Below are 10,876 nucleotides of genomic sequence, written 5' to 3' on the forward strand. Positions count from 1 at the left end.
GTGTTCTGTATCTCTGCAACATTTGTTTGTGTCTTCTGCGCAGTTCTGTCACAAAACATCTGATACTTCGAGTCGGCCAAAAGACAAAAGTTGGGCTGTTCACCACTTCACCCTTTGGGTGGCTGTCTTGTCGATCGGTTACTCTTTCTCTTGCTATGGTGTTTATGGTTTCTTTGGTGGTGGAAGATGGTATGGGTATCCGTGGAGACGATTTGAAATTGGATGTCTCTTATTGTGTATCTGGAATCAGGATATTCAGGTGTTTGCCATCGAGTTCGCAATCAACATCTCCCAAGCCCTATGAATCTGGTTTTATGGTTTCTTAATTGTTGCGCGGCTTCTATGAGCGTGGCTGCTGCGGTGGTGTGTTTCCTCTTGGCTGGGTCGTTGCTTGGGTGGTTTAGGCTCACCTCTTTTGGGCCTTCGTCTTTGTTTACAGAATAATAAGGACCAAGTTAATATTACTAACCATAGTAGATCTTTATCAAGTGGGAAACTTAAATATTTCACACTCTAATGTGATTTTTTTCATCATTTTCCTTTTAATTTATATTAAAAGATTAGTAATTTAACAACTATAAGCAAAAAAGAAGAGATTGATTTTTTTTTTTGTGTGTCTTAAATTTTTACTTTCAGTGTTCACAAAGGGTATTACAAAGATTTTGATGAAATCAACATTAATAGTTTCGTGAATTGAATAACGAATTAAAGATGAGGAGGCAAAAAAAATTACAAAAAAATAGTTATAAATTCAAATTTGGGTGGAGAAGATGAAGATTAATGTTTTCCTTGTATTTAATTAATTGGTTATGTATATAGTTTTCCTTATAGTTACACTAAAATCTAAATCTATAAGGAAAACTATATACATAACCAATTAATTAAATACAAAGACTACTTAATTTCTCTCGTGTTGGAAAGCTTCGGAATCCTACCAAGGACTTGACAAAAAGAGAAAAGTCTCTGGCGTTTCTGGCGCATGGTGAAGGTGTCGGTGCACGGAATCGAAATCGAAATCGATTTCGCTAAAAGATAAGGATTTTTAATTTTTTAATTTAAAGGGGATAAAGAATGGAATAAAAATATTATATTTTCTATGAACAATCCACACATGTGGCAAACTGAGCAGTGAGTGTGTTTCTGACTCAAGGTGACTTTAAGCCTAACATTCTTCTTTAACTTTTTATAATAACGTTTCACTAAATACACAACCAAAATTTCTCAAATTAACCTCACATCTTATACACGTGTCAGAAACATTAATCACTGAATTAATAGAAAACAAGAATATTTCTTACATTGTATCGGAACCCGGCCAGGTTCAAGGAAAGCTTTCTCAATCCTCTCTATTCTAATGAATCTCATGCCAATAGACTAGTAGCTAAATGCTAAAGTAGCTAAACAGTGTTGAAATATCTGTCGATATACCGATATATCCCATAACACATATATATTTTTAATGATCCATATATCATATAGGAAAATATCTTATCTTTCCATATTTCGGTAAAATTTCTCCAACATTGTCAAATATTCCCGATATGTTAAATATTTGGGATATATCCTGACAAAATAAAGAAATATCTGTAAAATCTGACAAAAGAAAAAAAAAAGTGACTCATTTATTCACAAATAAAAATATATGATGAAGGTTTTGTGGGGGTGTAAAATTTTAAGAATAGTTTCTAGTCAGGAAATGGCCTATTAGAGAGGTAGCCCAACCTATTTGGGAAAAATACCTCAAGGTGAAATCTCTAAGGCAGATTTAGGTGAGGTGAAATCCTTTCAAGAGAAATCTAGGCGAGGAGAAATCCTCTCAGGGTGAATCTGGGTGAGAAATCCATTCAAGAGAAATCCTTGTGAGGAAAAATTCCCTCACGACGAATCTGGGTAAGCAGTAATCCTCTAAAGGGAAATGATCTAGGTAAGGAGAAGATCTCCTTAAAGCGAATCTAGATAAGGAGAAATCATGATGCTCAAGGAAAGCAAAGATTAAAATGTCGATTGATAGAGTTATATTAGAACTTTAAAAAAATGAGATATCAAAAATCTCGGGGATAGGTTTTAGATTTTCTGGAAAGAAAATTTTATTGAAAGATTCAATTTGTTGATTTACATTATAAATAGATATAAGTGTAGGGATTGAGAACTTAAACCATCTCTTTCTCTCCTATCCCTGTGCTACAGAAATTTGGAGGAAAGCTGAGTTCTCTTCTCAGGGTTTCTCATCCTTTGAAGATTGGTTTGGTACCTGGTTTATAGTTGGTTATTGCAAACAAACTACTAACAATCTTATCTTGATTTGTTGGAAGCTTTGGGAGGCTAGAAGTAGCCTCATTTTTAGACAGAAAATAACACCTCCGTCTTCTGTTGTTTGCTCTTCTGCAATCATAGTTGAAGAATATAGATTAACCAACCATTCAAGGACCTTGACAACCTCCCCACTTCTAGGTACTGTGCAGTCGGTGATCAAGTGGAAATTAACCTCCTCCATCTGGTTATTGCAAGCTCAATTTTGATGGATTTGTTTATGGGAAAAAGAGTGTTGCATCGGGCTTTGTTCTTCGTGGTGAAATTGGCACTCCTATAGTTGTTGGTTCCAGAAACATTGGTATAGCTTCGGTGCTAGTTGCAGAGGGAAACGCTCTTAGAGATGGTCTCTATCATGCTTTGATCCACGATTGCAAAAAAGTGTTGGTGGAAGGAGACTCTAAACTTATGAATGATGTCGTCAATAGCAAATGTACCGTTCCGTGGTGACTTCGTACTCTTGCCAAAGATGTGGCTAGCTTTGCTAGTAATTTTGTCCACATCATCTTCTCTTATGTTCCTCGGGAAGCTAACTTCGTTGCCGACGCCATTGCGAGTCACGGTCATCATCTGAAGACCCCTGCTACTTGAAAAGGAAAATTACCCCTTTCCGCGCTGTCAGCATTTAATTTGGATGTTTTAGTTGTGGTTGTCCTAGGGGTTTTATGTTGTAATTTTCCTTTGTCTTCTCAAAATATATATATATATATATATATATATATATGTATATATAATATGATCGAAAAGTTGGTCTAATACCCTATCCCTATAAAAGATAAAAAAAAGAGATCCCTCACTAGAAGGGCCATGTTCCACTAAGGGATCCCTTTTTTTTGTTTTTTCTAGGGATAGGGTATTAGACCAACTTTTCGATCACATTTCGTCATCTCAACCGTTCAGTTTTTAGGTCATAATGTGTAGATCATTTCTGCAAATTTTCAGCCAAATCGGTGATTGTTAAGGTGTCAAACTAGATTAAATCAATGGACGAACCAAATTTATCAAACTTGAACCGTTCATACTTATAATCTTAAATCGCTATTTTCAATGCCTTAACTATAATCATATATATATTTGGACTAAATACTCGTTACTCCTTATACTTTTGCATGAAAAACAGTTTAGTCCAAAATTTTAAAATTAAACAGTTTAATGCTTATTCTTTCTAATTCTTACACAGCAGGTTCTAAAATGACTATTATACCCCTCACTTTTTATTTTTTATTTTTTCTGCCCCTCTATACACACACACACATACACACACGTGTCAAGTGTACAATTATCGTACCACGGGGATTAGTGGCTAACCCACAATCATTGGGTGGTCGGAACTAAAGTCACTAAGCAAACAAAAGCAAAAGAAAAAGAAAATAAATAAAAATGTTATTCTAAGGCACCAAGCCTTAGCAATGCTCGGCTTTGGTTTTCACCAAAGCCTAATCAAAACTAAGAGCCTAGTGATGGCTATTTACAATGAGATAGAAATTGTCATTCAAAATTGTGGTTTTAATTTTCTAAAAGACTAAGTCAAAAACTAAATTAACAACAACAATTAAAAACAAAGAAAAAAAATAAAATAAAAGAGAGATAGATTTGGGTACTAGGGATCACTCTATAGCAATTTCAATGCAACGAACACATTTCAAGCAAACAAATAATATATCTTCATAAGAACCAAATCCCGTACTTAATGCCGGTCAAGGCCACTAAGCCGAATTTCCTTAAGTGTATTCACATTTTCGGTTAGGACAAATATGAACTCTCTAACTCAGGAATTAGTACCTTATCAGGGCTACCAAAACATGAACTAAAAGCGTAAAGCTCTAGAAATTAGGGATTTAAGCATGCAATAGTTACAACCTAAAATGTAACGATTACTTAGTTCTCTACCTAATGCCGGTTAAGGCCACTAAGTCAATTTCTCTCATTTGGTATCCATTCTTCCGACTAAGGCAAGAATGAACTCTCTAACCCTAATCATTATGCCTTGTTAGGGCCACAATATGTAGGATTAAAGGCGCAGGGCACAAGAAAATAGAAACTTAGGCAATCATTCATTCTCGATTAAGCAACTACTTGACACACCACACTAATTACATGAAGCTAGTGAACAAAAAAGAACCACCAATTGTATCACACAACACAAATCTCAAAACATAACAAAGAGAGTGGTCAATTCTCTAAAATTTATGCATCAAGAATCAATTAACAGAGTAATTAGAGTGCACTCATATGAAAATACATTATTTATCACTTGAAAATATATATGTTCATTACATCAAAATTGAGCTAGAGTTAGAAACCCTAGCTCCCAAAAGTAAATACTCACAACCCATATTAATGGACATCAAAATTACAAAATTCAAATAGCAAAGAGTAGAGAAGTGTAGGAGAAAACAAAGATAGTCACAAATAGCTATGAAGATAGGATGACTAGCCTTGAATTACAACCCCACAAAATACCCAAATCTTGAATCTTGTAGAGATTGAGTTCCTTGATAGATCCTTGAAGTTTTGTGTGAGTAGTCACTACTAGAATTTTGTTCATAGACATCGGCCCAGAACCGATGTTAAACTAATTTTCGACCGATGTCTTAGTGGGTGTAGAGAAAGATATAGACATCAGTATAAGCGCGTTTTTAACCGATATCCCAGACAACAACCAACATCGATTCTAAAAAACAAATCGATGTATAATCGTTATAATCATCATATTTTTGTATGTTAGGTACGTCTAATTCTTCATATTTTCACATTTTATGGTTAATAAAGTATATGTCGAACAATACCTACATGAACATTTGCATCGATTTCTATTCCAGAAGCGATGTCTAGTACACTTGTAGACATCAGTTCCCATGAGTATTGTTTGTTCTTGGCCATTTTTACATGTAGCTTGGCACATTATTTTCTTAGGAACGATGTCTGTATCTTTAGGCGTCATCAGTTTTTTTTTAAGGACTGATGTTTCATTTAACACAGCACATCATTTTCATTTAAGCAAAACGATGTTCAATGGTTTTATGTACATCGCTTGCTTTTTCTAGAACCGATGTGTTGTTTCATTGTAGACATCGCTTTTGTTTTATAAAATCGATGTGCACTGGTTTTGAGTACATCGGTTCTGCGGACACAACTCGATACATTAATAATCATAAGACATCGATTTTCATTTTGATACTGATTTCTAATCTCTCAAGTGACTTCGTTTTCCTTGGCATTACTGTTTTGTTATGCTTTTATATACTTCACTTCATTTTGACAAGCGTGATGAGCTAAGTTTGCATCTAGCTGCTGCTGGAAAAGAAATGCATTTCATAATCATCCAAAAATTGGGGCTTTCCATTAATTTTCTTTCCAAATTCATGATTGAACATATGTCACAAAAGAAAACCCCAAAACCTACAAAGGATAGCCTAGAAACATATGAGCAACAATCTACAAAATTTCTACACCAAACGTTGCTTCAAAGCAAAAAGTAGCCTTGCTCAAAATTCATCTTGGTAGTCAAGTGCAAGAGAAATATGTATTAAGCTAAAGGTTCACATGAAGTGAAGTTAACAGCGGTAACCAGACCAATGTGACTAGATCACCTTATCAGGCTTGCCCATCCATTTCACTTCACACCCTAGCTCTTCATATTTGGCAGCCAAATATTTCACAACTTGTAATCCAAGGCTCTGCAAGAGAATGACAAAGTCAGTTTCACAGTGCAACATAAACCTAATGACAGTGATTTCTGGTATTACTAAACTCAACAAAAAGAAATAGCGACATGACTGAGCTTAAAAGGTACTAAAAAGGCAATGAATCTCAATACTAATATAACTGGACTTTACCAAATGTAAACACACATAAATTAATGACAAGAAAAGTATAGATCCACCTATACTGAATGGCAAAAGACCGAACTAGTATAACATGAGTATTCGTGATTTTGAATCTAGTATAACATGAGTATTCATGATTTTGAATCTGCAAATGGAACTGAAAACATAATCCTGAAGAAACAGTCAATAGGGGAAGCGCAAAGAAAGAATCAATCAAGCAAAATAGGAATAAAGACAAGCCTCTGGGACTATTTCACTGACAAAATTCAAGCCTCTGGGTCCAATGGCAGATCCTGCTAGTAAGTATCCAGTAATGACCTGAAAACATTCGAAAGTAAAAGAAGATAAATTTTTTGAAAAGAAGCAGATCTAGAAGCAAAGAAAAAAACTCTGTACAAATGCCAAGGCCTCACTCTTGAGTTTAAACTCTGGAGCTTTGACACTATAGCTGCTGTTCTGCTTTAAACCTGCACAAAAGAGTTCAGTTAGCCCCAGCTTTTGGTACTTTGTATGGTTACGTTCACAAACAAATCAAAAGCATTTTGTGAACTAAATGTTTCCGGGGGAGTTGATAGAGTACCAATTCAAAAAAAGAAAAAAGAAAAGAAAAGCACAACCAGTGCAAAGAAACTAAAAGAAATAAACAGGGGACTCACCCTCGATTTAAAACTCAGGACTATGGCATTTTCTGACATTGCAGCTGCTGTCCTTGTTTGAAGCCTGCAAAGCAAACAAGTTTGTCAAGATTAATAACAACTGGGTAGCAGCCAACTCCAAGATAAACAGACGGTCTAAAAGAATGACAAGTAAATTTTTTTGGGTGCAATGTGTCATGATGCAAATGAAATGCAGAACCAAAAAAGAAGAAGTTGAAAGTCACACCATCTTTTGAAGAAGTTGAAATGCAGCAGTTAAAACACTAGCTGATATCTTTTGGTTCCTCCACAACAACACGTCAACATTTCAATATCAAAAGAGACTTTCCAAAAGAACAAAAAGTATAAAATTAGTGTCCCACACAAAGTCTCTTTTCCTTAAACAAAATGGAGCCCAAGCAACCTCCAGATTAATGACATATGTAGATCCAAAGCATACCTTGATTAGCTTCACTTATCTTCTCTCTTTAAGCTGCATAAAAACAAATGCATAGATCAGAGAGTAGTTTAATAGTTTATCTCTAGACGAAAAAGAATGCAGCAACAAACGCACAACTTCCAGAGACGGCAACATAGAGAATTTGTCTTCATATAATATTCAAAAATGCAGTTCATTAACAGCAATCACAAGCATGCTTTCCAGAATTTCATCACAGGACATAAATATTTAGGAACTTTATGCCCACTGAGCATAATAGCAAACAAGTGACAACAACAAACAAGATACTTTGTGCCCCCAAACGAAATATGTAACAGGAGACATGCATACCTGACATAACAAACATCCCATCTGGGCTAAAAGAAGCCTCTAATGTAGCATTGCTTGAGACAAGCTTTACATTGTACATGGATAACTAAACAACAATGACGGCAAAACCATATTAGAAATATTACATTATCCATATATCCAAAGCAAAAAAAAAAAAAAATAGAGAAGGAGAAAACTACATACAAGCGTGCCACAGAATTAATCAAGTACATGAATATGTCCATTTGTAGTAGTTAACAGCATAAGTCTCCCATCATTCCTGAACTTCACAACATTTGCATCAGACATATCTCCGGCCCCCAACAGAAAAGATATCAAAGGGACCCAAAGAAGATTGAACTACCGAAAGCACTGAGAAAGCTGAGAAGCTTATAACTCCTTCTGAAGGACACGACAAGATTGAACTACATATTGGAATCTGCACATGAATAATAACATTACTTTGCCACCAAGTAACTAAAAAACTTAATTGATATATTAGGTAGTGACTTAGAAAAAGCTATAATTAAATATATTACAGATTAATACAGCTATGTTTTAGTGAATTCATGCATAACTCACAAGGTAAGCCTTCAGAAATAGTTCAGAGTAGTGATGTGACTCAATAAACTGCCCCAAGGTTTCATTCCGGTGAATGTCTAGGTTACTCTCAAGCACCTCAAGATAACTGCAAGAAACACCGAATAATACAGACATCAACATGACATCTCACCTCAATAGGACATTTTGAGACATGGGACGCATTTCAGAAACCATTCGAGTTACATACCTGATCAAATCATGCTTAAACTTGGTGATTTCTTGAAGCATTTTCCAGAAGTATGGGTTGAACAAGTTCTTCTTTTCTGCAAACAAGCTTGAGAGACCATTTAGACTACCCCATTCACAGCCCCGTCCTTTATCTAAACTCATTGAGAAAGACATGTCGCATGTCTCCATATCAACTCCAAGGCTCTCAAAGAACTCCATCATATTTAGATACATCACCTACATTCCAATTTTAAATTTTCATTCCACAAGTCCACAAACAAACATTAACATTATTCATATGTATTTTATTTTGTCGTAATTGATAGATTTTTTGTGAGGATGATGAGGAGAATTAACATTGACCAATTAATCAAGAAGGCTGGATCATTGAAGCTTCATTTGTATTGTTTAGAGTTTAGTATAAACTGTCTAGTGCAAGTTTAAGGATTGTGTTTATAGAAGTTGCACAGCTGATCTAACATATAGAACTAACTCTGTGCATGCATTAACATTATGTTCAAATTGAAGTAAAAAAATACCAAGACAAGCGGATGGTTAATATTCGGATAATGAGAATATATTTGCAGAATTAAGGAAAAGACTCAGAGAACAACCAGAGTGCTACTTACATGATTGAAGACCATGAGACCAAGGTCCAAATCAACACCATCATATGTGACAGTCTTGGCATGGCCACCCAGGTAGTCTTTTTTCTCATATAGAACCACTTCAACACCTTCTTTTGCAAGAACATAGGCCGAGACCAAACCACTAATACCAGAACCAATCACTGCCACCTTCATCTTTCACTTATCTTAGTTCTACTTCGAATCCTCCTGCATGAATATGCAAGTGAGTTAAGAACGAGAGAAATGTATCTGTAAACACAGATATATTTCATTAATATATCCTTGGGACCCCTTGGGAGTTAAGAACGAGAGAAATGTATCTGCAGATCAGATATACTTGGGAGTGACACCCTTGGGACGTCCCTGTAAACACAGACATATTTCATTAATAACTAGGGAAAAGAAGTGATCTCATCTACTACTATTCTTAGTAGTTAGAAAGTTCTGGTGTTCTGTATCATATCTAGGCACAGAAAAAGAAAAAGCAAACAATTATAATCAACTAAACAGAAGCTTAAGCAACTAGCACAAGTGTAGAAACACGCTAAAGCAGTTAAAGACTCTCCCTTTATTTTAAGGATCCAAAATTAATGAAACTATGAAACTGCTATCCAACCTAACCTAAGATCTCACAACATACTATAAAAATAGCTTTCGAAAACAATAAACCAACCATAGAGGTACATGGGCACCAAAGCAAATATAATGATAGATAATCGATATTAACCAAGTAACCAGACATAAGGATCTACAATCTGATCTGCATAGATCAAACCACAAACCCACATGCAAATCTAACTACTCAAACCCATAAGATCTAAATAAACCCAAATATCCGATCATCCAAAAAAGTGAAAAGAGTGAAGGAATACCAAGTGGGAAGCGAGGATGACTCTGGCACCATTTCCGAGCAAGTACTTGATGGTGGGGACAGCTGCTCGGACTCTAGTGTCATCGGTGATCTTACAGTCGTCATCCAAAGGAACATTGAGATCAACCCTAACGAAAACCCTCTTGCCATTGAAGCATCATAACAGATCAATGGGATCGATTTTCCCGATCTAGTCATCCAGATTCTGCTAGCCGCCTGGCCATGAAAGTAGCTCCAATCTGGGCCAGACCAACATATTCAGATTATCAGGATACATTCATACATACAATTCCATTACTCTAAGGAATTCAATTTCAATTTCAAATGGGTGATTCATGATTCAATCAGATTAAAAAGAAGAAGATAAGAAGAGAAGAAGAAGAGGAAGAGGAAGAGGAGTAGAAGAAGACGGAGAGGGAGACCGGAGAGGCGGAGACGGAGAGTCGAGGACGGAGAGAGTCAGAAACGGCGCAGTTGAGTGCAGCTGGGTTGCTGTGTTCGGGTTTAGGGCTCCAACCCCGACTTCGGTGGGGCTTGAGAGGAAAGAACCATTCCTCTTTAATTTCTTCAGATCGAGGCCGGACTCTGGATTCAGAGCTGTTACTTCAATTTTAGATCGAGGTCGGGATCTCGGCGCTTCAGATTCCGCCTGAGAATGGAGGAGGGAGGATTGTGATGGTGATCAGGAGGAGGAGGAGGAGCTCTAGTTTAGGAGGAGCTCGAGTCTAGGTTGAGAACACTGAGCTTAGGGTTTCAGTTTTGGGGTGGGTGGGGCGCAATTTTTTTTCTAAGTGTGAAAGTTTTGAGTTTTAGTCCCCGCTCCTTCATTTCACTTAAAAGACTTAGCGCGTTTTGTAAAACTAGGTTCCCACAAATTTTCAAACAAAACTTTTAACACCGGTCATTTTAAGAACCGATGTTAATAATATGCATTTAAATCGGTATTTTCATAAAACGATGTTAGATTACTTTTTTACATCGTGTGCAAGTCTGACCGATTTAAAACATGCGATGTCTATTAGCATAATTCTAGTAGTGAGTTCTTCAAATCTCAAAATAAA

At 36.1% G+C, this 10,876-nt stretch overlaps 1 long non-coding RNA gene across 7 annotated transcripts; it reads right to left on the reverse strand.

Annotated features, from left to right (window-relative positions):
- Positions 1 to 5,623: 5,623 nt before the first annotated feature.
- Positions 5,624 to 10,633, reverse strand: LOC112200168. 7 transcript variants are annotated; one of them, XR_002936180.2, is made up of 12 exons: positions 10,238 to 10,633; positions 9,817 to 10,054; positions 8,945 to 9,307; positions 8,335 to 8,552; positions 8,127 to 8,232; positions 7,749 to 7,983; positions 7,566 to 7,650; positions 7,236 to 7,268; positions 6,797 to 6,860; positions 6,554 to 6,607; positions 6,197 to 6,458; positions 5,624 to 5,990 (listed from the first exon to the last, which is right to left on the reverse strand). It is a non-coding gene; the product is annotated as an uncharacterized LOC112200168 (long non-coding RNA). The 7 variants fall into 7 exon arrangements; XR_005810040.1 differs by having other exon boundaries at positions 5,624 to 6,458; positions 7,749 to 7,824; positions 7,909 to 7,983; positions 10,238 to 10,632; XR_005810039.1 differs by adding an exon at positions 7,023 to 7,119 and having other exon boundaries at positions 5,624 to 6,458; positions 10,238 to 10,632.
- Between the last annotated feature and the right edge of the window lie 243 nt (positions 10,634 to 10,876).

The sequence above is a fragment of the Rosa chinensis genome, chromosome 4 (assembly GCF_002994745.2).
Source record: "Rosa chinensis cultivar Old Blush chromosome 4, RchiOBHm-V2, whole genome shotgun sequence".
Taxonomy (NCBI): Eukaryota; Viridiplantae; Streptophyta; class Magnoliopsida; order Rosales; family Rosaceae; genus Rosa; species Rosa chinensis.